At 45.6% G+C, this 24,324-nt stretch overlaps 1 protein-coding gene across 5 annotated transcripts in view; it reads left to right on the forward strand.

Moving 5' to 3' along the window:
* The window catches only part of GRIA2 (glutamate ionotropic receptor AMPA type subunit 2), a 226,717-nt gene that overhangs the window by 189,262 nt on the left and 13,131 nt on the right, over positions 1-24,324 (forward strand). The window lies entirely within an intron of this gene.

Here is a 24,324-nt window from a genome sequence, read left to right on the forward strand (position 1 = left end):
CTGAGAGTTTACAGGAGGGGGAGGGAGAGACACATAGAGCAAACCAGCCAACTGAGCCATTGGCCCACTGGGAAACTCCCGGTAGTCCGCAATGGGCAGTACATACCTGCCTGTGATTGTTGAGGGTTCAAGGGTCATCAGTCTGACAAGGCACTGACCTGCAACAGGCACACAACTAGTAGAGTTGGAAAGCTCTGAACTTCTATTCTGCATGCTTGTTCCAGGTGAGTGACTTGGAAGATAGTGAAGCCAGGATCAGAATGATAACCTGGAGCCAACAAAATCAGTATATTCTGAGGTTTATAACCAGTATATTCTGAGGCTTATACTGGTTCTGTTTAGAGAGCTGCTTATGGAGCCTTGTCATCCTAAGGCAAGAAAGGGCAATGAAAGCTGTAACTGGTAGAACCAAAAAAAAAGGGGTAGCAATACCATGTTTACCTTTCAACCTAATGGCACCACATCCTCAAAATCATACAACACACACAAAGAAACCTAAAAGAAACTACATGACCTTTCATGTAAACACCATAAGTGCATACTTTATACACAGCAGCATGTTCATATATACAATGATTTTGCATGGAACTAACATGTCACAACATCCAACCAAGCATTTGGTTCGTGGTTGCAGCATGGTTCAATTGATTTCAGTTAGTGAATTTGACAGGCAGTGCCACCTATCAAACTCGAGAAGCCAAATTAAATTTGCTGTAGCATGTGTACCACTGCCTTTTTAAGCTTCCCGTGGCTGAGCAGGGGGGGGGGGGGGGGTATTGGGTTATAACTGTCTGTGTGAATGAGGCCAAACTGCTTTTGCTGGACAGCTTGGTCTGTTAAAGAAGGTTGAAAAATACAACAGGTGAAATTAAAGGCAGAAATCTTTTAAAAGGCAAACAAATGCAGCCACATCTAAGAATTGGTAAACTATGATATATATATATCTATATATATATATTGGGGGGGCTTAATACTGCATTTACACGTTAGGCAATTAATAGCCGTATGCCCCGTACACACGGTTGGACTTTCCGCCAACAAAACCGTGGATTTTTGTTTGAAGGATGTTGGCTCAAACTTGTCTTGCATACACATGGTCACACAAATGTTGGTCAACAATTACGAACGTAGTGACATACAAGATGGGCTTAAGGACTTAATACTGCATTTAAACTTTAAAAAAATTACTTTTTACTTTACAATGGAAATTTGAACTTTGCAGGGGAATTTTCTGCTAGTATGCTTAGTAAATAAGATGACACTCTGCTGACTTCCACCATCCAATCATGTGCAAGCAAAAATACTGTTTTTTAAAAAAAATTCCTTGTGCATTTCCTTGGGTGTTTTGTGCAAAGTGAATTTTCACCACGTCAATAAGCTAAAGAAAAATTGCCTTGTAAAGTATACATTTCCTTGCATAGCAAACAGCCCATTGCCTTTAGTGGAAATTGATAGAAGAGACTACTGCGTGCTGTAACAACACTTTCATCACTTGGTGTAAGACTGTGGAATTGTGTTCAAATCTTGGGACAGTCCCGCAGGATTTGTAAAGCTTAGAGGCATGCTTAAAATGCACAGCAATGTTTTCCATGGAGAGCAGTTTTCTCTAGGGTGTCTTTTTATGAAAATCATACAAGATCAGAGTTTTTTTTATGTTTTTGTTTTTTGTTTTTATATGAAATAGTAGACACTTCTAAATGTCCCCCCCAATTTTTTATAAATTGCAGTTAGGAAAGGGGTGCCTTTTTTTAATTTAACATATATAGAATAAGTCTACTAAAAGTACAGTTATCCTTTAAGTTGGCTTCTGAATTTATACAGTTTTTGGATACACATTAAATAATTTTTGTTTAGAGCACAGCCACATGGTATCCACACACTCAATAGTTGTAGGTCATGTCACCAGTTCAAGCAAGGCTTATGATGATCAAGTGTTAAAGGGAAAATCAATATAGAAAAAGCAAGCACTTCCAAGAATCTGAGTTTCAAATGTTGTTATGCAGTGGGAAGCCTACAAATGATAGCCTTATGCCCCGTACACACGATCGGACTTTCCGCCAACAAAACCATGGATTTTTGTTTGAAGGATGTTGGCTCAAACGTGTCTTGCATACAACTGGTCACACAAATGCTGGCCAACAATTACGACCATGGGAACGTGCTGACACACAAAACGTATGACGAGCTAAGAAAAAGGAAGTTCAATAGCCAGTGCGGCTCCTTCTGCTTGATTCCGAGCATGCGTGGAACTTTTGTGCGATGGATTTGTGTACACACGATCAGAAATTCCGACAACAAAGTTATGTTGGCGGAAAATTTGAGAACCTGCTAGCCAACATTTGTTGATGGAAAGTCTGACAACATACTTTCAGCCAAGCTCACATTCAACATTTGTTGTCAGAAAATCTGATCGTGTGTACGGGGGATAAGTAATGTCCAATAAACTTAAAGAAATGCCAACATTAATATAATGATAAAATCAAACACTGAATTATTAAGTACAATTTTTGTACTGATTATTGGAAAATAACAGTGACAAGTAACTCTTATGTGACCTTGTGAGAAAAAGGACAAAATGTGCTAATTGTGAATATGAAGTCTAATTATAAGGAACTGTGCCATCTAATGATACAGTATGGCTATTAATAAAAGCAATGTCAAATATCTGTGCACATATGTCTGTAAATGTATGAAAAGCTATTACTCAACCTTTCCATTACCGTTCTAAAGATTTGTTCAGTTGTTCAGTTAGAACTGAGCTGAAACATGTTCACAGACAGCAATAATAACTTAACAGAGTTGCTAACCCTGTGTTGCTATGAAAAAGTGGTTTTGCTGCTGTCTTTAAATCTATTCTAGAGATTTCTCTTCATTTCAGGTTCCTCTGAAAGGTAGGGATACTGGGTAGCTAATAGTAATGAAAAAAAAACCTGACCTGAATTTCTCAGTTATATCCAAAAAAAAAAAAAAAATTTGTCTGAAGTCTGGCTTCAATAAAACGGACCATGTATTTAGAACGTTCAATGTATTGAGCCAAGCCCACCTTATCGTTCACCTTAACCTAGAAGCCTTGACAACCTTGAATGTTTTATGTAGCAAGGCTGAAGATATTGTGGTTCTTCCTTTCAAATAAAATGGCACTGTTCATGTTCTAATATAGCTTGCATTATTTAATTTGTAGAAACATTTTTTTATCAGTGAGATAATGGATTTGTGGGAAGGAAGGACCGTTCCAGTGCTAGTTCACAATTTAAATTGAAGCAAAGACTCACTTTATGATGGGTGTGGTAAAGGACAGATGCAGAAAATGTGAATGAGCTTGCTCCATCCACACTTCCTGGTATGACATTGTACTACATATATGTGGGGTTGGAGGAGATGAAGAGCAAAGTACCCTCTCCTTTCCAGACTTACATCTTCATTGGAAGTTCAGCTCCAGTGCAAAGAACTGAATACCCTTCAAGCACAATTAAAATGGATGTCATATGGTTATTGTATTAAATCTTGATAGAAATGGAAACCCTGGATGCAATAAATTGTTACGAATGGTGCTACATTGTTACAAGTATTGATATACCCACTCAACATACAGTGTTTTCTGTCGAAATGGATTTTGTGTAGCTCGAAATATAAATGTTACCCTGTCTGACGTATGGTTACATTTGAAGATGGACCAAATTACAGATGGGCACTACCATACGCAGTCACAATTGGCAGTGCGCCACCATATATGTAACTGCACATACTTGATGCAGTTTTTTGGTGACCTGTGGAAGCAGTATCCTTTGTTACATTTCAGCCGCAAATACATCTTTTCAAAATAGCTATAGCTGACCTGCAATGAAGGAGACTGCTTTCATGAGCTTTAATAAAAATGGTGGCCACAGCTAACAGTTAAATTCTGCACTACATACAATAGTGTTAGTGATCACTTATTTGTGCATATCTGTGTCCATTGTTGTTTTGTGTAGTGTTGAATGTAACTACGCAACTCTGCATTTCACTTGTGGCTACTATTTTTTGCAAGCCTGTAAAAGCAGCACCATGTATTGCATTTTTTTTCATAGCCACTGATTTGGTGAAGACCCTTGTAAACACAAAATTGAAATACATATATGGGAGCTGCATTTGAAGGCTCGGAGGGACTTTGGGTGAGACTTTGGGGACTGGGGTCCTGAAAGGGTTAACCCGCCTGCAGTAGAGGCCTAAAAGGGTGCAGGAAAGTATGTGTCTGTAAGGTGTAGTGTGGAACAGTAACAGCTGTGAGAGGATTGGAAGCTTTTGATCAGCTGAGATCCTACTGGCCCTTGCAACCTTTCAGGACCCCTGGAAAAGACGGGGACGTCAAAATCATGTTAAGGGATGAGTTTTGTCTCTCTTTCTCTGTATATATACACTATTAACAAAAGTATTGGGACATCTGCCTTTACACACACATGAATTTTAATGGCACCCCAGTCTTAGTCTGTAGGGTTCAATATTGAGTTGGCCAACCCGTTGCAGCTATAACAGCTTCAACTCTTCTGGGAAGGCTGTCCACGAGGTTTAGGAGTGTGTCTATGGAAATGTTTGACCATTCTTCCAGAAGCAAATTTGTGAGGTCAGGCACTGATATTGGACAAGAAGGCCTCGCTCACAGTCCCCACTCGTTTATCCATGTTTTTATGGACCTTGCTTTGTGCACTGGTCCATATCATTTGATGGAGGGGGGATTATGGTGTGGGGTGGTTTTTCATGGGTTGGGCTTGGCCCCATGGTTCCAGTGAAGAGAACTCTTAGCCCTTGTACACACAGTCAGAAATTCAGACGGAAACGGTCCGATCGTATTATATTGACGGAAAATCCGATCGTGTGTGGGCTCTATCAGACTTTTTCTGTCGGAAATTCCGACGGAAAAAATTTGAGAGCAGGATCTCAAATTTTCTGACAACAAAATCTGATCGGACTTTTTCTGATCATTTGTAGAGAATTCCGATCAGACAAAGTGCCACGCATGCTCAGATCTAAGTACAAGAGCAAAGCTATTGGCTACTAGGCTGAACGTAGTCCCGTCGGAATGAACGAACGTCATCACGTTCTGAACGATTGGATTTTCTGACAACTTTGTCCGACCATGTGTATGCAACACTAGTTTAGGACAAAATCCGTCTGAAAAAATCCAGGGGGGGGAGAAACATCGCTGGATCCAGGGGACAAGGTATGAAAACTCTCCCTGGATTCAGCGATCCGTTCCCGAGTCTGGCTAGGGGTTACCGCTTTTGGTATAAAATTTCCACCCCGAGCCAGACTCGGGAATACCGCCGGGGGGTTAAAGATAATGTGCGCATAAAAGCAGACGCCCCAATACTTTTGGAATTATAGTGTGTGTGTGTGTGTGTGTGTGTGTGTATATATATATATATATATATATATATATATATATATATATATACAAAACATGGGCACTTTTCATGGACTGTACACAAGATCGTTATGCCTTATAAGGAGTGCATATGTAGTATTGCCCCTAATCCTAGATTCATTTAACCAGGGTACCAATGTGTCATGCACCTTCATTCTATAGAGTTAGCATCAATTAGCATCAATTTTGTACTTTCTTCACAGACATGCAATGTACTGTATAGATTTATAACATACTAATAATGTTATAATTATATTTACCAAAAGGATGGCACATATTTGCTGAATAATGAACTGTTCAGAATGTGTGTCTGTTTCTATGATATCTAATGAGCTTCCGAGAAGTAGAGTGAGTGTGACTTGCCCTATATACGAAAGAGAACTTAAATACTTTCTATGTGATTGACTTACCTTACAATCTGACATGGCATCATCTTATTATGGCCCACTCTCTTCTAAATGTGTTGTGAATTTATCTATTGCTAAGCATTTATCTTGTTCCCTGGGCTTAAGATTTCAGCATATTTACAAAATATATTAAACTATGGGGGATAGCATCCTCATCTTGCTGTATCTAACATTGCTATATGGGTAGTGGATTTGTTTTTCTTTTTTTTACTTTCTTACTCATTACTATAGTTATGACTTTGATTCTCTACTCAAAATGGTAATGTTAGGTTGTATGTTTAATTTGTCACATTTATTCTCCCACAATCTGAGACGAGCCAAGGAAGATAGCATCAGTGGTCCATCTCTATGTGAGAGATGATAAAGTCAACTTTTAAAGACACTTTTAAACTTAGTGTATATTTACTGTACATAATAGGCAATACACTGTATACAAAACAAAGAGAATGCTAGACAATTCATGCTTATCCATGGCACCCAACTACCACCAAAGAACTGTCATACAATTATTTCAAGATCAGTATAGGAACATATTTAATTTGAAAAAAATCCTATTCAAGTTGTTAAAAAAAAAAAAACTCCTGACAAAAAGGCAAAATAATCAGTTAAAATACTGTTTTACCTGCCAAAATGAGTTCTTCTGTAGGACTGATGTGGTTTTCACAAGTCTGCCACACTTTAGAGACAGAAACAGAGAATAATAAGAGCAGCGCACAAATGGATGTACAGTCCAGATAGATTTTTAATTGTTTCAATTTGGGGTAACATAAAACAACATAATGTTTTGGGTGTCCAAGCTCACCCCCCCCCCCAATCAGGGCTCTTAAAAGATGTATAAACTCATCACATGACTCAAAAGATTTTTATAAGTGTTAAAAGGTACCAAATAGGATCTGTTTTGCCCAGATAGTAAAAAAGAAGGTAGGAGCAAGGGGAAACAAGATGTATATCTCCGTGGAATACTTACGTGTAAATAATTCTAAATAATTAATTTTTTTCAGATATGCTATGGGTTTGCTCCAGATGAGTGGCACTTGGCCACCAAGCGCGTCAAGCCTATCAATGTCATTGTGTTCCCAACATATAGCGTGACCTCAACTGTGATTCATTCATTCATTTATATAGAGACTACACTGGTGCCATATATAAGCTGTCTGGCAACGGGCCACAAATGGGTGTAAAATAGGATGTCTATGAAGACAAGGGGTATACACTCTGGATGTCATACATACACAGGCCACATAGGGTGTTCTACACAGGCTGTCTGTGAAAACAGGGCCCAAGCACAATGGCAGTGAATCCTGAGGTAACATGCATACACAGATAATCCTCTACAATCAGACACATCAAATATAGGGAAATGTGATTACACTGTACACAGCAGCCACATTCCCTTATATAGAAGATGTACACAGTCATCTAGGTGCCCTGAGGCTGGTCAACTTTGGGACCATTGTTCAAATCCTGCCCCTTGTCTCCATAGACAGATAAAAATTGTTGTTTCTATTTCCATAGTGTACAGATAGACAGTGAACACCAGCAGATCCTGGTATAAATGGGTCTCATGTACAACTGGCAGGTTAGTAATGGTGCCTTCCCTGTCCTGTAAAGCTTGCAATCTAGTATGGGGGCAGAAAATTACACTAGTGAAGGAGTCATGTGTGATCTATAGCCAGGGCTATACATATAAAAACACATGCCTCAGTGTTCTCCTGATTCCAGAACACTTCACAATCCTCCACACTTTTCCTCACACTTCAGCCTGTGCAAAGCACCACCACAGCACACATTTCTATGTGTTTATTACTGCCCTATGTAACACCTGACACTCCTCCAACCATGGGAAAGTTCACATTACACTACGAGGGGAAACAGGCTCTGCAGATGGAGAGCAGTGCCTCCTATCTATCCTCCCTCCCTCCTTCCCCCACCAATAAATCAGCAATGTGAAAGGCAGATCTCTAGTCAGGGAAACAGTCAGCAAAGACTAAGTGAATAAATAAGGCGAGCCCATGTGGTCACAGTGCCTGGACAAGTAAAAAAAAAAAAATACAACAACAGAGATCCATGTATGTTGCGGACAGTGATAACGTGAGCTGTGCACTGTGCAGCTTCTACTGCTGACCATCATCCTCACTAGTGATGGACGAACTTCCGACGGGACGTTTCGCGAACGCGAAACGCGAACGGGCACAAACGTTCGCGAAAACGACCGTTCGCCGCGGGCTCCATTGACTTCAATGGGAGGCGAATTTCGCAAACCTTTAGGTCGAATTTGCGGCCACGGGGTAATTATTAGGGGGTAGCACGTAGTCCCACCACCTGGACAATAGCATAATACATGTATGAGGTGAATTTGGGATCGATAACTACAAGCATTTTTTTTTTATTTGGGAAATTGTTCTGACAATTCAGGACTATGGAGCTAATGAAGGCAATGGAGGAGAGGGAAGGTCAGGGACCAGGGTAGGCAAACAAGAGGGTGCAGGAGATACAGAGCACTGACAGCAGCACCGTAATACAGAGCACTGACATCAGCACCGTGACATACAGCGCTGACAGCAGCTCCGTGACATACAGCGCTGACAGCAGCTCCGTGACATACAGCGCTGACAGCAGCTCCGTGACATACAGCGCTGACAGCAGCTCCGTGACATACAGCGCTGACAGCAGCTCCGTGACATACAGCGCTGACAGCAGCACCGTGACATACAGCGCTGACAGCAGCTCCGTGACATACAGCGCTGACAGCAGCTCCGTGACATACAGCGCTGACAGCAGCTCCGTGACATACAGCACTGACAGCAGCTCCGTGACATACAGCGCTGACAGCAGCTCCGTGACATACAGCGCTGACAGCAGCACCGTGACATACAGCGCTGACAGCAGCTCCGTGACATACAGCGCTGACAGCAGCTCCGTGACATACAGCGCTGACAGCAGCTCCGTGACATACAGCACTGACAGCAGCTCCATGACATACAGCGCTGACAGCAGCTCCGTGACATACAGCGCTGACAGCAGCACCGTGACATACAGCGCTGACAGCAGCTCCGTGACATACAGCGCTGACAGCAGCACCGTGACATACAGCGCTGACAGCAGCTCCGTGACATACAGCGCTGACAGCAGCTCCGTGACATACAGCGCTGACAGCAGCACCGTGACATACAGCGCTGACAGCAGCTCCGTGACATACAGCGCTGACAGCAGCTCCGTGACATACAGCGCTGACAGCAGCTCCGTGACATACAGCGCTGACAGCAGCTCCGTGACATACAGCGCTGACAGCAGCTCCGTGACATACAGCGCTGACAGCAGCACCGTGACATACAGCGCTGACAGCAGCTCCGTGACATACAGCGCTGACAGCAGCTCCGTGACATACAGCGCTGACAGCAGCTCCGTGACATACAGCGCTGACAGCAGCTCCGTGACATACAGCGCTGACAGCAGCTCCGTGACATACAGCGCTGACAGCAGCTCCGTGACATACAGCGCTGACAGCAGCACCGTAAGCAGCCCCAGGAGGAAGTCAGCACAGCACAGGGATGGTGTGATCCCCTCATAATAAGAACCCCCAGGAGGAAGTCAGCACAGCACAGGGATGGTGTGATCCCCTCATAATAAGAACCCCCAGGAGGAAGTCAGCACAGCACAGGGATGGTGTGATCCCCTCATAATAAGAACCCCCAGGAGGAAGTCAGCACAGCACAGGGATGGTGGGAGCCCCTCATAATAAGAACACCCAGGAGGAAGTCAGCACAGCACAGGGATGGTGGGAACCCCTCATAATAAGCAGCCCCAGTAGAAATATGACACCGCTCAACCTCTTCAAAGAGGAGGGTAGGGGCATATAGTACGGTGTGCTTTTTTGGGTCAGGGAAGTGAGCCAAATGAATTAAGAAGGTCTGTGTGCTTGATTCCAAAAATTGTTTATAGACATATACATGGTCTACTGATCACATGTGTTGAATTCCTCCGAGATCCATGCCTCATTCATTTTTAGAAATGTGAGGTAGTTAACACTGTGGTGAGCTAGGCGAGTACGCTTATCGGTCACAATCCCCCCTGCTGCGCTGAACGTCCTTTCGGACAGGACACTGGATGAGGGGCAAGCCAACAGTTCGATTGCAAATTGGGCAAGCTCTGGCCAGAGGTCAAGCCTGCCCACCCAGTAGTCTAGGGGTTCATCACTCCTCAGAGCGTCCACATCGGCCGTTAACCCAATGTAGTCGGACACCTGACGGTCTAGGCGTTCCCTGATGCTGGATCCGGATGACACCTGTCGATGGGTCGGCTGAAAGAATGACCTCATATCCGAAGTCACCAACACATCTTCAAACCGGCCTCTTCTTGCAGGCGCTGTTGGATTGGTACCCGCAAATCCTTCTCTGGGAGTGGGAATTGCTACTCTGCCAGCGCACGCAAAAGCAGAATGCAGCATTTCTCGAAGCAAGGCCTGGAAGTGCTGCATTCTGACAGCCCTCTGCGACGGCGGTAACATTTCCGCCATTTTGTGTTTGTACCGGGGGTCTAAGTACGTTGCCACCCAGTACTGGTCCTTGACCCTCATGCTTTTTATACGGGGGTCCCTATTAAAACACTGGAGCATGAAGGCCCCCATTTGCACTAAAGTGGAAGCGGTGTGGTGGCCTGGCTCCTGCTCATCATCCAGGATAATGTCGTCCTCTTCATTCTCCTCTCCCCATCCTCGCACAACAGGGATCCCAGAAAGGTTTAAAGCATGCTCTTCTTGCTCCTGCTCATCCGCCCCGGCACCATCCTCCTCTGACTCCTCATCAGACTCCTGTTGTTGACTTGTCTCAGATAGAGTAGCCCCCCCTGGGAATTCATCCAGCATTGCGACTTCCTCATCTTCCCGCTCCTGCTCCTCCACAGCCTGATCAATGACACGACGCAATGCACGCTCCAGAAAGAAGGCATAAGGTACCATGTCACTGATGGCGCCATGGCTGCGACTGACCAGTTTGGTGATCTCCTCAAATGGCCGCAGAAGTCTGCATGTGTCGCGCATGAGCAGCCACTGGCGCGGTGAAAAAAAACCCAGCTCCCCAGAACCGTTTCTTTCGCAGAGTTCATACAGGTAGACGTTAACTGCACGTTTCTGCTGGAGCAGCCTATCAAGCATATAGAAGGTTGAGTTCCATCGCGTCGGGCAATCGCAAATAAGACGTCTGACCGGCAGATGGTGTCGCCGCTGAATGTCAGCAAGGCGAGCCATGGCCGTGTAAGATCTTCTGAAATGGGCCGAGATTTTCCTTGCCTGCCGCAAGATGTCCTGGACCCCAGGGTATTTGACAAGGAATCGCTGCACGACCAAGTTTAAGACGTGTGCCATGCACGGCACGTGCGTGATTTTGCCCTGTTTCAATGCGCTAAGCAGATTGGCACCGTTGTCACACACCACTTTACCAACTGTCAAATTGAGCGGTGTTAGCCACTCATCTGCCTGTGAACGCAAAGCTGAAAGGAGTGCCGGGCCAGTGTGGCTCTTTGCTTCCAGGCACAACAGACGCAGCACGGCATGGCAACGTCTCACCTGGCATGTGGAATAGGTTCTGGGGAGCTTGGGCGGTGCAGTGGAAGAGACGCTAGCAGCGGAAAAGGAGGAGGCAGCTGAGGAGGAGAGGGAGGAGGATGGAGTAGGAGGAGGAGAAGAAGAGTCAGGCCTGCATGCAATCCGTGGCGGTAAAACCAAATCTACACGGGTGCCACGGGTTACATGCTTGACGGCCGTCAGAAGGTTCACCCAGTGGGCAGTAAAACTGATATACCTTCCCTGCCCGTGTTTGCTAGACCACGTGTCTGTGGTCAGATGTATCTTGGCACCGACACTGTGTGCCAGAGATACATTCACTTGCCGCTGAACATGGCCATATAGCTCTGGGATGCCCTTCTCTGAGAAATACTTCCTTCCTGGGACCTTCCATTGTGGTGTTCCAATGGCCACAAATTTGCGAAAGGCCTCCGAGTCCACCAGTTTATATGGCAGTAGTTGGCGGGCTATGAGTTCTGACAAGCCAGCCGCCAACCGTTGGGCAAGAGGGTTATCCGGCGTCATCATTTTTTTACGCTCAAACATTAGGCCCACGGAAGCCTGCCTTTTTGCAGAAAAATGTGAGCTTGGCGTGATGGAAGGTGGAGTGGAGGACAATTGTGAGGAGAGAGGAGAAGGAGAAGTAGAAGACGAGGCTGGACGGTGAGAGCCTGCAGTGTGGCTTTGTGTGTTCCGTTGCTCCCACTGGGCTCGGTGATGGCTGCTCATGTGCCTTCTTAAGGCGGTCGTCCCTAGGTGAGTATTGGGCTTACCGCGACTAACGCGTTGACTGCAAAGATTGCAGATGGCAACGCTATTGTCAGCAGCGGACACGTTAAAAAAAGCCCACACTGCGGAGCCATGTGCCGGTGTCCTGGGAGCGCCAGATGTGACCGTACATGGTCGATGACTCGCTCCTGATACATTTGCAGTCTGCTTTGTCCCTGCTGTGCAATGTAAGTCATTGCTGCTTCTCCTCCCTATCTGCTGGTCCATATCTCCCTCTGAACTCCCCTCCTCTTCCTCTCTTGTGGGCACCCACGTGACATCACTAGACACGTCATCATCAACGTCACCTTCCCCACCGCTATAAGTAGAGTAGGCAGCAACACCGGGGACCAACCTCCTCCTTGGGCTGATCTGGGTACTGGCGTCAGACTGCTGAGTAGCGCTTGTTGCTACCTCCTCTTCCTGATCCAATACCAAGAGTGGCTGCGCATCAGAAATGTCCTCTTGATATGGATCGGAAAATAATTCCAGTGACTCAAGCGGAAGGTATGTGGTGGTGGTGGTGGTGGTCGTGTTGTTGGTGGTAGTGTCTTTGGGGGTGCACATAGCAGAGAGTGAAGAAGAGGGTGCAGATCGAGAGGATGAGGAGGGTGCAGAAGAATAAGGCTGAGTGAGCCACTCAACCAAGTCTGGTGCGTCCTTTAAAGTAATTGAACGCACCTTCTGCAACTTCCCACTTTGGCTCAAGGCTGTTGCTCCTGCCCTACCCCTACCACCCCTGCGGAAGGGCCTGCCTCTTCCTCTGCCTGTCATTTTTTAAATCACCCTGTGACAAAACTCTTAGTCCCTATACCGCTGAAGGACTGCTGCAGTATAGGGCAGCGGTCAGCAGTAGTGCACGTCAACCCTATGTATTGTGGACCGATAGCGGTCCTTACAGAACAGCAGACTGTACTGCACTCAGGCCTATGTACCGTAGCACCCTATACCAAGTTACCAGTCCTTATAAAAACTTTTGTGGACCAAGCAGGTTGTGTGTTAGTGATTAGCAGACTGTACGTCAGTCCCTATACCAATGAAGGACTGCTGCAGTATAGGGCAGCGGTCAGCAGTAGTGCACGGCAACCCTATGTATTGTGGACCGATAGCGGTCCTTACAGAACAGCAGACTGTACTGCACTCAGGCCTATGTACCGTAGCACCCTATACCAAGTTACCAGTCCTTATAAAAACTTTTGTGGACCAAGCAGGTTGTGTGTTAGTGATTAGCAGACTGTACGTCAGTCCCTATACCAATGAAGGACTGCTGCAGTATAGGGCAGCGGTCAGCAGTAGTGCACGGCAACCCTATGTATTGTGGACCGATAGCGGTCCTTACAGAACAGCAGACTGTACTGCACTCAGGCCTATGTACCGTAGCACCCTATACCAAGTTACCAGTCCTTATAAAAACTTTTGTGGACCAAGCAGGTTGTGTGTTAGTGATTAGCAGACTGTACGTCAGTCCCTATACCAATGAAGGACTGCTGCAGTATAGGGCAGCGGTCAGCAGTAGTGCACGGCAACCCTATGTATTGTGGACCGATAGCGGTCCTTACAGAACAGCAGACTGTACTGCACTCAGGCCTATGTACCGTAGCACCCTATACCAAGTTACCAGTCCTTATAAAAACTTTTGTGGACCAAGCAGGTTGTGTGTTAGTGATTAGCAGACTGTACGTCAGTCCCTATACCAATGAAGGACTGCTGCAGTATAGGGCAGCGGTCAGCAGTAGTGCACGGCAACCCTATGTATTGTGGACCGATAGCGGTCCTTACAGAACAGCAGACTGTACTGCACTCAGGCCTATGTACCGTAGCACCCTATACCAAGTTACCAGTCCTTATAAAAACTTTTGTGGACCAAGCAGGTTGTGTGTTAGTGATTAGCAGACTGTACGTCAGTCCCTATACCAATGAAGGACTGCTGCAGTATAGGGCAGCGGTCAGCAGTAGTGCACGGCAACCCTATGTATTGTGGACCGATAGCGGTCCTTACAGAACAGCAGACTGTACTGCACTCAGGCCTATGTACCGTAGCACCCTATACCAAGTTACCAGTCCTTATAAAAACTTTTGTGGACCAAGCAGGTTGTGTGTTAGTGATTAGCAGACTGTACGTCAGTCCCTATACCAATGAAGGACTGCTGCAGTATAGGGCAGCGGTCAGCAGTAGTGCACGGCAACCCTATGTATTGTGGACCGATAGCGGTCCTTACAGAACAGCAGACTGTAACGCACTCAGGCCTATGTACCGTAGCACCCTATACCAAGTTACCAGTCCTTATAAGAACTTTTGTGGACCAAGCAGGTTGTGTGTTAGTGATTAGCAGACTGTACGTCAGTCCCTATACCAATGAAGGACTGCTGCAGTATAGGGCAGCGGTCAGCAGTAGTGCACGGCAACCCTATGTATTGTGGACCCAATGAAGGACTGCTGCAGTATAGGGCAGCGGTCAGCAGTAGTGCACGGCAACCCTATGTATTGTGGACCGATAGCGGTCCTTACAGAACAGCAGACTGTACTGCACTCAGGCCTATGTACCGTAGCACCCTATACCAAGTTACCAGTCCTTATAAGAACTTTTGTGGACCAAGCAGGTTGTGTGTTAGTGTTTAGCAGACTGTGCGTCAGTCCCTATACCGCTGAAGGACTGCTGCAGTATAGGGCAGCGGTCAGCAGTAGTGCACGGCAACCCTATGTATTGTGGACCGATAGCGGTCCTTACAGAACAGCAGACTGTACTGCACTCAGGCCTATGTACCGTAGCACCCTATACCAAGTTACCAGTCCTTATAAGAACTTTTGTGGACCAAGCAGGTTGTGTGTTAGTGTTTAGCAGACTGTGCGTCAGTCCCTATACCGCTGAAGGACTGCTGCAGTATAGGGCAGCGGTCAGCAGTAGTGCACGGCAACCCTATGTATTGTGGACCGATAGCGGTCCTTACAGAACAGCAGACTGTACTGCACTCAGGCCTATGTACCGTAGCACCCTATACCAAGTTACCAGTCCTTATAAGAACTTTTGTGGACCAAGCAGGTTGTGTGTTAGTGATTAGCAGACTGTACGTCAGTCCCTATACCAATGAAGGACTGCTGCAGTATAGGGCAGCGGTCAGCAGTAGTGCACGGCAACCCTATGTATTGTGGACCGATAGCGGTCCTTACAGAACAGCAGACTGTAACGCACTCAGGCCTATGTACCGTAGCACCCTATACCAAGTTACCAGTCCTTATAAGAACTTTTGTGGACCAAGCAGGTTGTGTGTTAGTGATTAGCAGACTGTACGTCAGTCCCTATACCAATGAAGGACTGCTGCAGTATAGGGCAGCGGTCAGCAGTAGTGCACGGCAACCCTATGTATTGTGGACCGATAGCGGTCCTTACAGAACAGCAGACTGTACTGCACTCAGGCCTATGTACCGTAGCACCCTATACCAAGTTACCAGTCCTTATAAGAACTTTTGTGGACCAAGCAGGTTGTGTGTTAGTGTTTAGCAGACTGTGCGTCAGTCCCTATACCGCTGAAGGACTGCTGCAGTATAGGGCAGCGGTCAGCAGTAGTGCACGGCAACCCTATGTATTGTGGACCGATAGCGGTCCTTACAGAACAGCAGACTGTACTGCACTCAGGCCTATGTACCGTAGCACCCTATACCAAGTTACCAGTCCTTATAAGAACTTTTGTGGACCAAGCAGGTTGTGTGTTAGTGATTAGCAGACTGTACGTCAGTCCCTATACCAATGAAGGACTGCTGCAGTATAGGGCAGCGGTCAGCAGTAGTGCACGGCAACCCTATGTATTGTGGACCGATAGCGGTCCTTACAGAACAGCAGACTGTACTGCACTCAGGCCTATGTACCGTAGCACCCTATACCAAGTTACCAGTCCTTATAAGAACTTTTGTGGACCAAGCAGGTTGTGTGTTAGTGTTTAGCAGACTGTACGTCAGTCCCTATACCAATGAAGGACTGCTGCAGTATAGGGCAGCGGTCAGCAGTAGTGCACGGCAACCCTATGTATTGTGGACCGATAGCGGTCCTTACAGAACAGCAGACTGTAACGCACTCAGGCCTATGTACCGTAGCACCCTATACCAAGTTACCAGTCCTTATAAGAACTTTTGTGGACCAAGCAGGTTGTGTGTTAGTGATTAGCAGACTGTACGTCAGTCCCTATACCAATGAAGGACTGCTGCAGTATAGGGCAGCGGTCAGCAGTAGTGCACGGCAACCCTATGTATTGTGGACCGATAGCGGTCCTTACAGAACAGCAGACTGTACTGCACTCAGGCCTATGTACCGTAGCACCCTATACCAAGTTACCAGTCCTTATAAGAACTTTTGTGGACCAAGCAGGTTGTGTGTTAGTGTTTAGCAGACTGTGCGTCAGTCCCTATACCGCTGAAGGACTGCTGCAGTATAGGGCAGCGGTCAGCAGTAGTGCACGGCAACCCTATGTATTGTGGACCGATAGCGGTCCTTACAGAACAGCAGACTGTACTGCACTCAGGCCTATGTACCGTAGCACCCTATACCAAGTTACCAGTCCTTATAAGAACTTTTGTGGACCAAGCAGGTTGTGTGTTAGTGATTAGCAGACTGTACGTCAGTCCCTATACCAATGAAGGACTGCTGCAGTATAGGGCAGCGGTCAGCAGTAGTGCACGGCAACCCTATGTATTGTGGACCGATAGCGGTCCTTACAGAACAGCAGACTGTACTGCACTCAGGCCTATGTACCGTAGCACCCTATACCAAGTTACCAGTCCTTATAAGAACTTTTGTGGACCAAGCAGGTTGTGTGTTAGTGTTTAGCAGACTGTGCGTCAGTCCCTATACCGCTGAAGGACTGCTGCAGTATAGGGCAGCGGTCAGCAGTAGTGCACGTCAACCCTATGTATTGTGGACCGATAGCGGTCCTTACAGAACAGCAGACTGTACTGCACTCAGGCCTATGTACCGTAGCACCCTATACCAAGTTACCAGTCCTTATAAGAACTTTTGTGGACCAAGCAGGTTGTGTGTTAGTGTTTAGCAGACTGTGCGTCAGTCCCTATACCGCTGAAGGACTGCTGCAGTATAGGGCAGCGGTCAGCAGTAGTGCACGGCAACCCTATGTATTGTGGACCGATAGCGGTCCTTACAGAACAGCAGACTGTACTGCACTCAGGCCTATGTACCGTAGCACCCTATACCAAGTTACCAGTCCTTATAAGAACTTTTGTGGACCAAGCAGGTTGTGTGTTAGTGATTAGCAGACTGTACGTCAGTCCCTATACCAATGAAGGACTGCTGCAGTATAGGGCAGCGGTCAGCAGTAGTGCACGGCAACCCTATGTATTGTGGACCGATAGCGGTCCTTACAGAACAGCAGACTGTAACGCACTCAGGCCTATGTACCGTAGCACCCTATACCAAGTTACCAGTCCTTATAAGAACTTTTGTGGACCAAGCAGGTTGTGTGTTAGTGATTAGCAGACTGTACGTCAGTCCCTATACCAATGAAGGACTGCTGCAGTATAGGGCAGCGGTCAGCAGTAGTGCACGGCAACCCTATGTATTGTGGACCGATAGCGGTCCTTACAGAACAGCAGACTGTAACGCACTCAGGCCTATGTACCGTAGCACCCTATACCAAGTTACCAGTCCTTATAAGAACTTTTGTGGACCAAGCAGGTTGTGTGTTAGTGATTAGCAGACTGTACGTCAGTCCCTATACCAATGAAGGACTGCTGCAGTATAGGGCAGCGGTCAGCAGTAGTGCACGGCAACCCTATGTATTGTGGACCGATAGCGGTCCTTACAGAACAGCAGACTGTACTGCACTCAGGCCTATGTACCGTAGCACCCTATACCAAGTTACCAGTCCTTATAAGAACTTTTGTGGACCAAGCAGGTTGTGTGTTAGTGTTTAGCAGACTGTGCGTCAGTCCCTATACCGCTGAAGGACTGCTGCAGTATAGGGCAGCGGTCAGCAGTAGTGCACGTCAACCCTATGTATTGTGGACCGATAGCGGTCCTTACAGAACAGCAGACTGTACTGCACTCAGGCCTATGTACCGTAGCACCCTATACCAAGTTACCAGTCCTTATAAGAACTTTTGTGGACCAAGCAGGTTGTGTGTTAGTGTTTAGCAGACTGTGCGTCAGTCCCTATACCGCTGAAGGACTGCTGCAGTATAGGGCAGCGGTCAGCAGTAGTGCACGGCAACCCTATGTATTGTGGACCGATAGCGGTCCTTACAGAACAGCAGACTGTACTGCACTCAGGCCTATGTACCGTAGCACCCTATACCAAGTTACCAGTCCTTATAAGAACTTTTGTGGACCAAGCAGGTTGTGTGTTAGTGATTAGCAGACTGTACGTCAGTCCCTATACCAATGAAGGACTGCTGCAGTATAGGGCAGCGGTCAGCAGTAGTGCACGGCAACCCTATGTATTGTGGACCGATAGCGGTCCTTACAGAACAGCAGACTGTAACGCACTCAGGCCTATGTACCGTAGCACCCTATACCAAGTTACCAGTCCTTATAAGAACTTTTGTGGACCAAGCAGGTTGTGTGTTAGTGATTAGCAGACTGTACGTCAGTCCCTATACCAATGAAGGACTGCTGCAGTATAGGGCAGCGGTCAGCAGTAGTGCACGGCAACCCTATGTATTGTGGACCGATAGCGGTCCTTACAGAACAGCAGACTGTAACGCACTCAGGCCTATGTACCGTAGCACCCTATACCAAGTTACCAGTCCTTATAAGAACTTTTGTGGACCAAGCAGGTTGTGTGTTAGTGATTAGCAGACTGTACGTCAGTCCCTATACCAATGAAGGACTGCTGCAGTATAGGGCAGCGGTCAGCAGTAGTGCACGGCAACCCTATGTATTGTGGACCGATAGCGGTCCTTACAGAACAGCAGACTGTACTGCACTCAGGCCTATGTACCGTAGCACCCTATACCAAGTTACCAGTCCTTATAAGAACTTTTGTGGACCAAGCAGGTTGTGTGTTAGTGTTTAGCAGACTGTGCGTCAGTCCCTATACCGCTGAAGGACTGCTGCAGTATAGGGCAGCGGTCAGCAGTAGTGCACGTCAACCCTATGTATTGTGGACCGATAGCGGTCCTTACAGAACAGCAGACTGTACTGCACTCAGGCCTATGTACCGTAGCACCCTATACCAAGTTACCAGTCCTTATAAGAACTTTTGTGGACCAAGCAGGTTGTGTGTTAGTGATTAGCAGACTGTACGTCAGTCCCTATACCAATGAAGGACTGCTGCAGTATAGGGCAGCGGTCAGCAGTAGTGCACGGCAACCCTATGTATTGTGGACCGATAGCGGTCCTTACAGAACAGCAGACTGTACCGCACCCAAGCCTATGTACCGTAGCACCCTAGACAGACCAAGTTACCAGTCCTGATAAAGAGCTTTGTGGAACAAGTGAGTTGTGAATGATTAGCAGACTGCAGCAGAAGGGCAGCAGTCAAGTATAATATTCTTTCTATATTTGGAAGAAAGAATATTATACGTGTACAAGCCTATTACCGTACCACTGATACCAGTCCTGAAAAGAACCTTTGTGGAACTAATAGTAACAGCAAGTCTTTAAAATTATCCTCACTGCCTGACAACACTGCTTCCTGCCTGTCCCTATACAAATTGGCAAAAAAGAGTAGGCTGGAACGATTAGCTGGAACAGCTCTTTTGTGGACCTGATAGTAACAGCTAATGATGATGATGATGATGATGATGAAGAAAGACTAATCTGGCTGAGCTGTCCCTAAAATAGCAGCATACAGCGCTCTGTCCCTTTATCTAAACTGACAAAAGAAACTCAGGCTGCTGACCTAACACCTATACCAGTCCTGAAAAGAACTTTTGTGTACCAAATAGCTAGCGTTTTCTCTGTCCCTACTCCACACAGGATCCTTTCCCTACAGTGACAGAAGAAAGAATGTAAAATGGCCACCGGATCGGGTGTATTTATAGGTTAGGGGGAATGTCCAAGTGTCCATGAGCTGTCATGTCTCAATTGGTTGTCCTGTAACACATGATAAACGTGTCACGAAAGGTTAAAGTTCTTGTATACATTAAACACGTAAGTCCGCCGGGGCGAACGACGGAAAAAGGCGTTCGAACCCGCGGACGGCGAAAGTCGGAAATTCGCCGCGAAACGACCGCCGGGCGAACCGTTCGGCCATCACTAATCCTCACAGTGTACTGTGTGTGTGCTATGAGTGGAATTAGCAGATCTTACGTTATACAGCGTTCTGTTCCTCAGCTCCAGGTGAATCTTTTTTTCATATCATGTTGCCCAGTCTGCAGTGTGCGCTGTCTGAGTGGAGACTGGAGTATTTGAGTGAGAGGCGAGCAGGGAAGTGTGTGTGGAGGGGCAGATTGCGGCTGTCAAAGTGTGTCAGTAGGAGAGAGAGACTGAGTCCTATGGCACACTTAAATTAGCCTTACCTTACCCGGAATCACGCTGCTCAGCTTCCTAATCCACCATGGGTACAGTCAGTCTTGCAGTCCACAGCACAGTGAGCTGGGAAACCGAAAGCGCTGCAAAACGCATCGTCCTCTGGCCCCGCCAATAAAAACAAAGCACAAATGATTGGAGTGGGGGTGTTTGCGGGCGCATGGTTTGCACCCTGAACACTCCCTAAACAAGGGCAAATCAGCTTGCAATCTGCTGATTGCAAGCTGGGAAGCTTCCCATAGACCACTATGTGTCTGGTGCCTTGTCAATCTTAAAGTGACCATTTTTTTTTCCATGAATACCTGGGGGGGGGGGGGGGGGGGGCGGCGCCCCCTATGGACGGGCTGCCACTGTATCATGTATGACTCATAGAATGTGCACTGAAAGAAAACATCTTCACAATGCTGAGCTCTTTTATAGCCAACCTTCCTGCTGATGTGGGTGTAAAAGGGTAGCAGACAAGGAATTTAGGAAATATTTTAATAAATGAAAAATGGTGCCCCCTGTAACTCATTCCATTAAAGCCCCATACACACTATCAGTTTTTTCTGCTGAGTGTTTCCTTCAGATTTACCAAAACCATGTAATATGAGGTCAAACCTTAGGAGTTTCAATTTGTATGCAATCAGGCAGGCCCTTGCACTACATGGTTTTGGTAAATCTGATAGTGTGTATGGGGCTTTAGAGTTTTTTTGTTTTTTAACATGAACCATTCATGAAAAAAGAAAGGTTTATACTTTACTCACAACTTTCCCATTCCACATCAAATACAAATGGCTTTATTTTCTTTAAAAAGGAAAAGAAAGTTGGTATAAAAAAAAAGTCTGCCCAGTTTCATGAGGTACAGGTAACATCACCATGTTTCCCAAGTTAACTGGGTGGTTCTTGTAAGAATATGTTACTACAATGGGCTAGAGTGTTTTCTCGTGGAGTTTTAAATGCTCAGTTCTGTAAGTCAGTGACTAAGCCTCCTGAATGCATCAAAAGACAGAACAAGCAAAGTATTTTTTTCTTTTTTTTGGCAAAACTTTATTCTTCAATGACTTTTAAAGCCATTTGTATTGGGGGCTGTGAGTAAAGGCCTGACTTAAGTTTTTGTAAGTACTTATGCTACTAATATAATTATGAAATATAGATATAGATACACAGTGAGGGAGATTTACTAACACTGGTTAACACATAATCTGGTGCAGCTGTGCATAGTAGCCAAGCAGCTTCCAGGTTTTATTGTCAAAGCTTAACTACTCCTGCCCACCGTATTGTGAAATGACAGGCACACGCAACTCTCTCATTCTGGGATGACGTCATATGATATATGGTGATTGGTGGCACACTCTGTCCCTGGGACACAGCACATCACCGATCTCAGTAAAGAGCTGATGATGAGGCTCTTTACCACTGTGATCAGCTGTGTCCAATCACAGCTGATCACATGTGAACAAGGAAATGCTGGTTATCAGCATTACTCTCCTCACACGCTGTCAGTAGGAGAGCCGATCAGCAAAATTTCCGCACAGGGGATATCCGCACAGTTCATCAGTGCCCTGATAATCAGTGCAGCCCCAACAGTGCCCGGTAATGATGCCAATCAGTGCCCAGCAGTGATGTCAGGCAGTGCCAATCAGTGATATCAGTCAGTGCTGCTTTTCAGTGACTATCAGTACCTGCTCATCAGTGCCACCCATCAGTCCCCATCAGTGGCTCCCATCATTTCCACGAATCAGTGCCGCCTATCAGTGCTTATCAGTGCCCCCTCATCAGTGCCACCTCATCAGCGCACATCAGTGAAGGAGAAAAATTACTTATTTACAAAATTTCATAACAAAAACTAAGAGAAATTTTTTTTTCCAAAATTTTTGGTCTTTTTTTGGTTTCTTTTAGTAAAAAATAAAAAAACCCAGTGGTGATTAAATACCACCAAAAAAAGCTCTGTCTCAAAAAAAATGCCAAAAATGTTGTTTGGGTTCGGCGTTGCATGACCACACAATTTTCCTTCAAAGTGCGACATCTCTGAAAGCTGAAAATTGTCCTGGGCAGGAAGCGGAGAAAAGTGCCCAAAAGACAAGTAGTTGATTGAACAAGCTGAAGTTAGAAGCTGATTGGTTACTATGCACAGCTGCACCAGATTCCGAGTGCTCCAGTTTTAGTAAATTCCCCCCAGTGGCATTTATATATTCATGATCTTCGAAATGCAAGATATATTACCATGATTTATAAAGATCTGTTTTACTAATAGGAAATACACAAGAGCAGGTTTATCTGAGAGCATGGATAATTTGAGGTCTTGAAAAAGCACGTGCTATTCATACTAAGCAGTCATTGGTTGGAATTTTTGTTTTTTTATTATTTATTGAGACTTAGCAAGATAAATAATTTTCAGTCAGGCAATCTTTGTAACAGACAGAGGAATTTGTAGATCATAGATAAAGTTTGTGAAGATATTTGGCATACATAGTAAGTATACATTTTGAAGGGTACATAAAGGGAATGAGAGGCAATTCAGTTCGCATTGTGCGCTATACAAGTATTTCATTCATTCATTCATTCAACCATAAGTCACCTGTGGGGTGGGGGAGGCTGAGGCTCTGCAGAAAAAGTTCTGCAGTTTTTTTTCAAAAAATTAAGAGTGAGGTGATAGACTTGTGGAATACAGCTTAGTAGGAGGGGAAAAAAGAGAAAAAGATAGTTGGAGGGGAGGTTGGAGGGTTGGGGAGGGAAAAGAGAAAGGCACTTGTTGATAGGTAATGCATCATCCCTAAGGGGACAGTGATACAGATTAAGTGGGGTCTGACATGAGGAGATTCTGATATCTCTCAGAGTACTTAAATTGTGTCCAGTAAAACCACGTCATTACGAAAATGGGCTTCTTGCCTATGGCCATATCTTCCATATGCATAAGATCATTCGCTCTACCAATCCATTCCCATTTGTAGGTAGAAGTGAGGATTTCTACCATGCTAGAATGCACTCCCTGACTGCATTATTGAGGTGCCTCACCAAAGAGTGGAGATATTTGCTCTTAGACAATAAGCTGAGATGTAGTAAGCATGCAGCTGGATCTTGTTCGAGAGTGAGGCCTGTGATTTCTTGCATTAGGGCACAGTCACCCTGCGAGAAGGGGTGAATCTGTGGGCACAACCAGAAAATTTTGAGTAGTGTGCCTCTCCAACAATTGGAGTCCATATTGGGGATTATACAACATATTATACATATATATATATATATATAATACATATACATACACATATATTATTATTATTATACAATTACATATAATTTGGGACCAAATTCCATTCAAGTTGTGCTGCCATTCAGTTTTGAATGAAGCAGTGTAATTTTCAGGGGGAGAAACTAGCGTGGCATAAGCGGTAGATAGATTGGGCATGAGGCGGTACAGTAATTTTCAAAAGGAATAGGAGTGGAGGAAGGAACTAGTTTAGACTGGGTAGAAAAAAAATAGTGTCAGATTTGGGTGGCCTGCCAGATCAGCAAAGGCAGAGACAGCATATTTCATAATTCACACATCATAATTTCAGGAGCGGACTTCCAACCCGCTGACTTGTTTTTAACCTTGGATTGAAACAGCAATAAAGAAACTAAAGAGCCATGATGGCCCCGTATTTCTTAATCGTAGATATTGTCATGAAGTGCAACATGAATATAGAGGAGGTGGAAATAGTCTCTTTAGCATTCTTCTTTCATTGCAGGAGA

The sequence above is a fragment of the Lithobates pipiens genome, unplaced genomic scaffold (assembly GCF_037356315.1).
Source record: "Lithobates pipiens isolate NorthernLeopardFrog02 unplaced genomic scaffold, aLitPip1_a1.2 Scaffold_13, whole genome shotgun sequence".
NCBI lineage: Eukaryota > Metazoa > Chordata > Amphibia > Anura > Ranidae > Lithobates > Lithobates pipiens.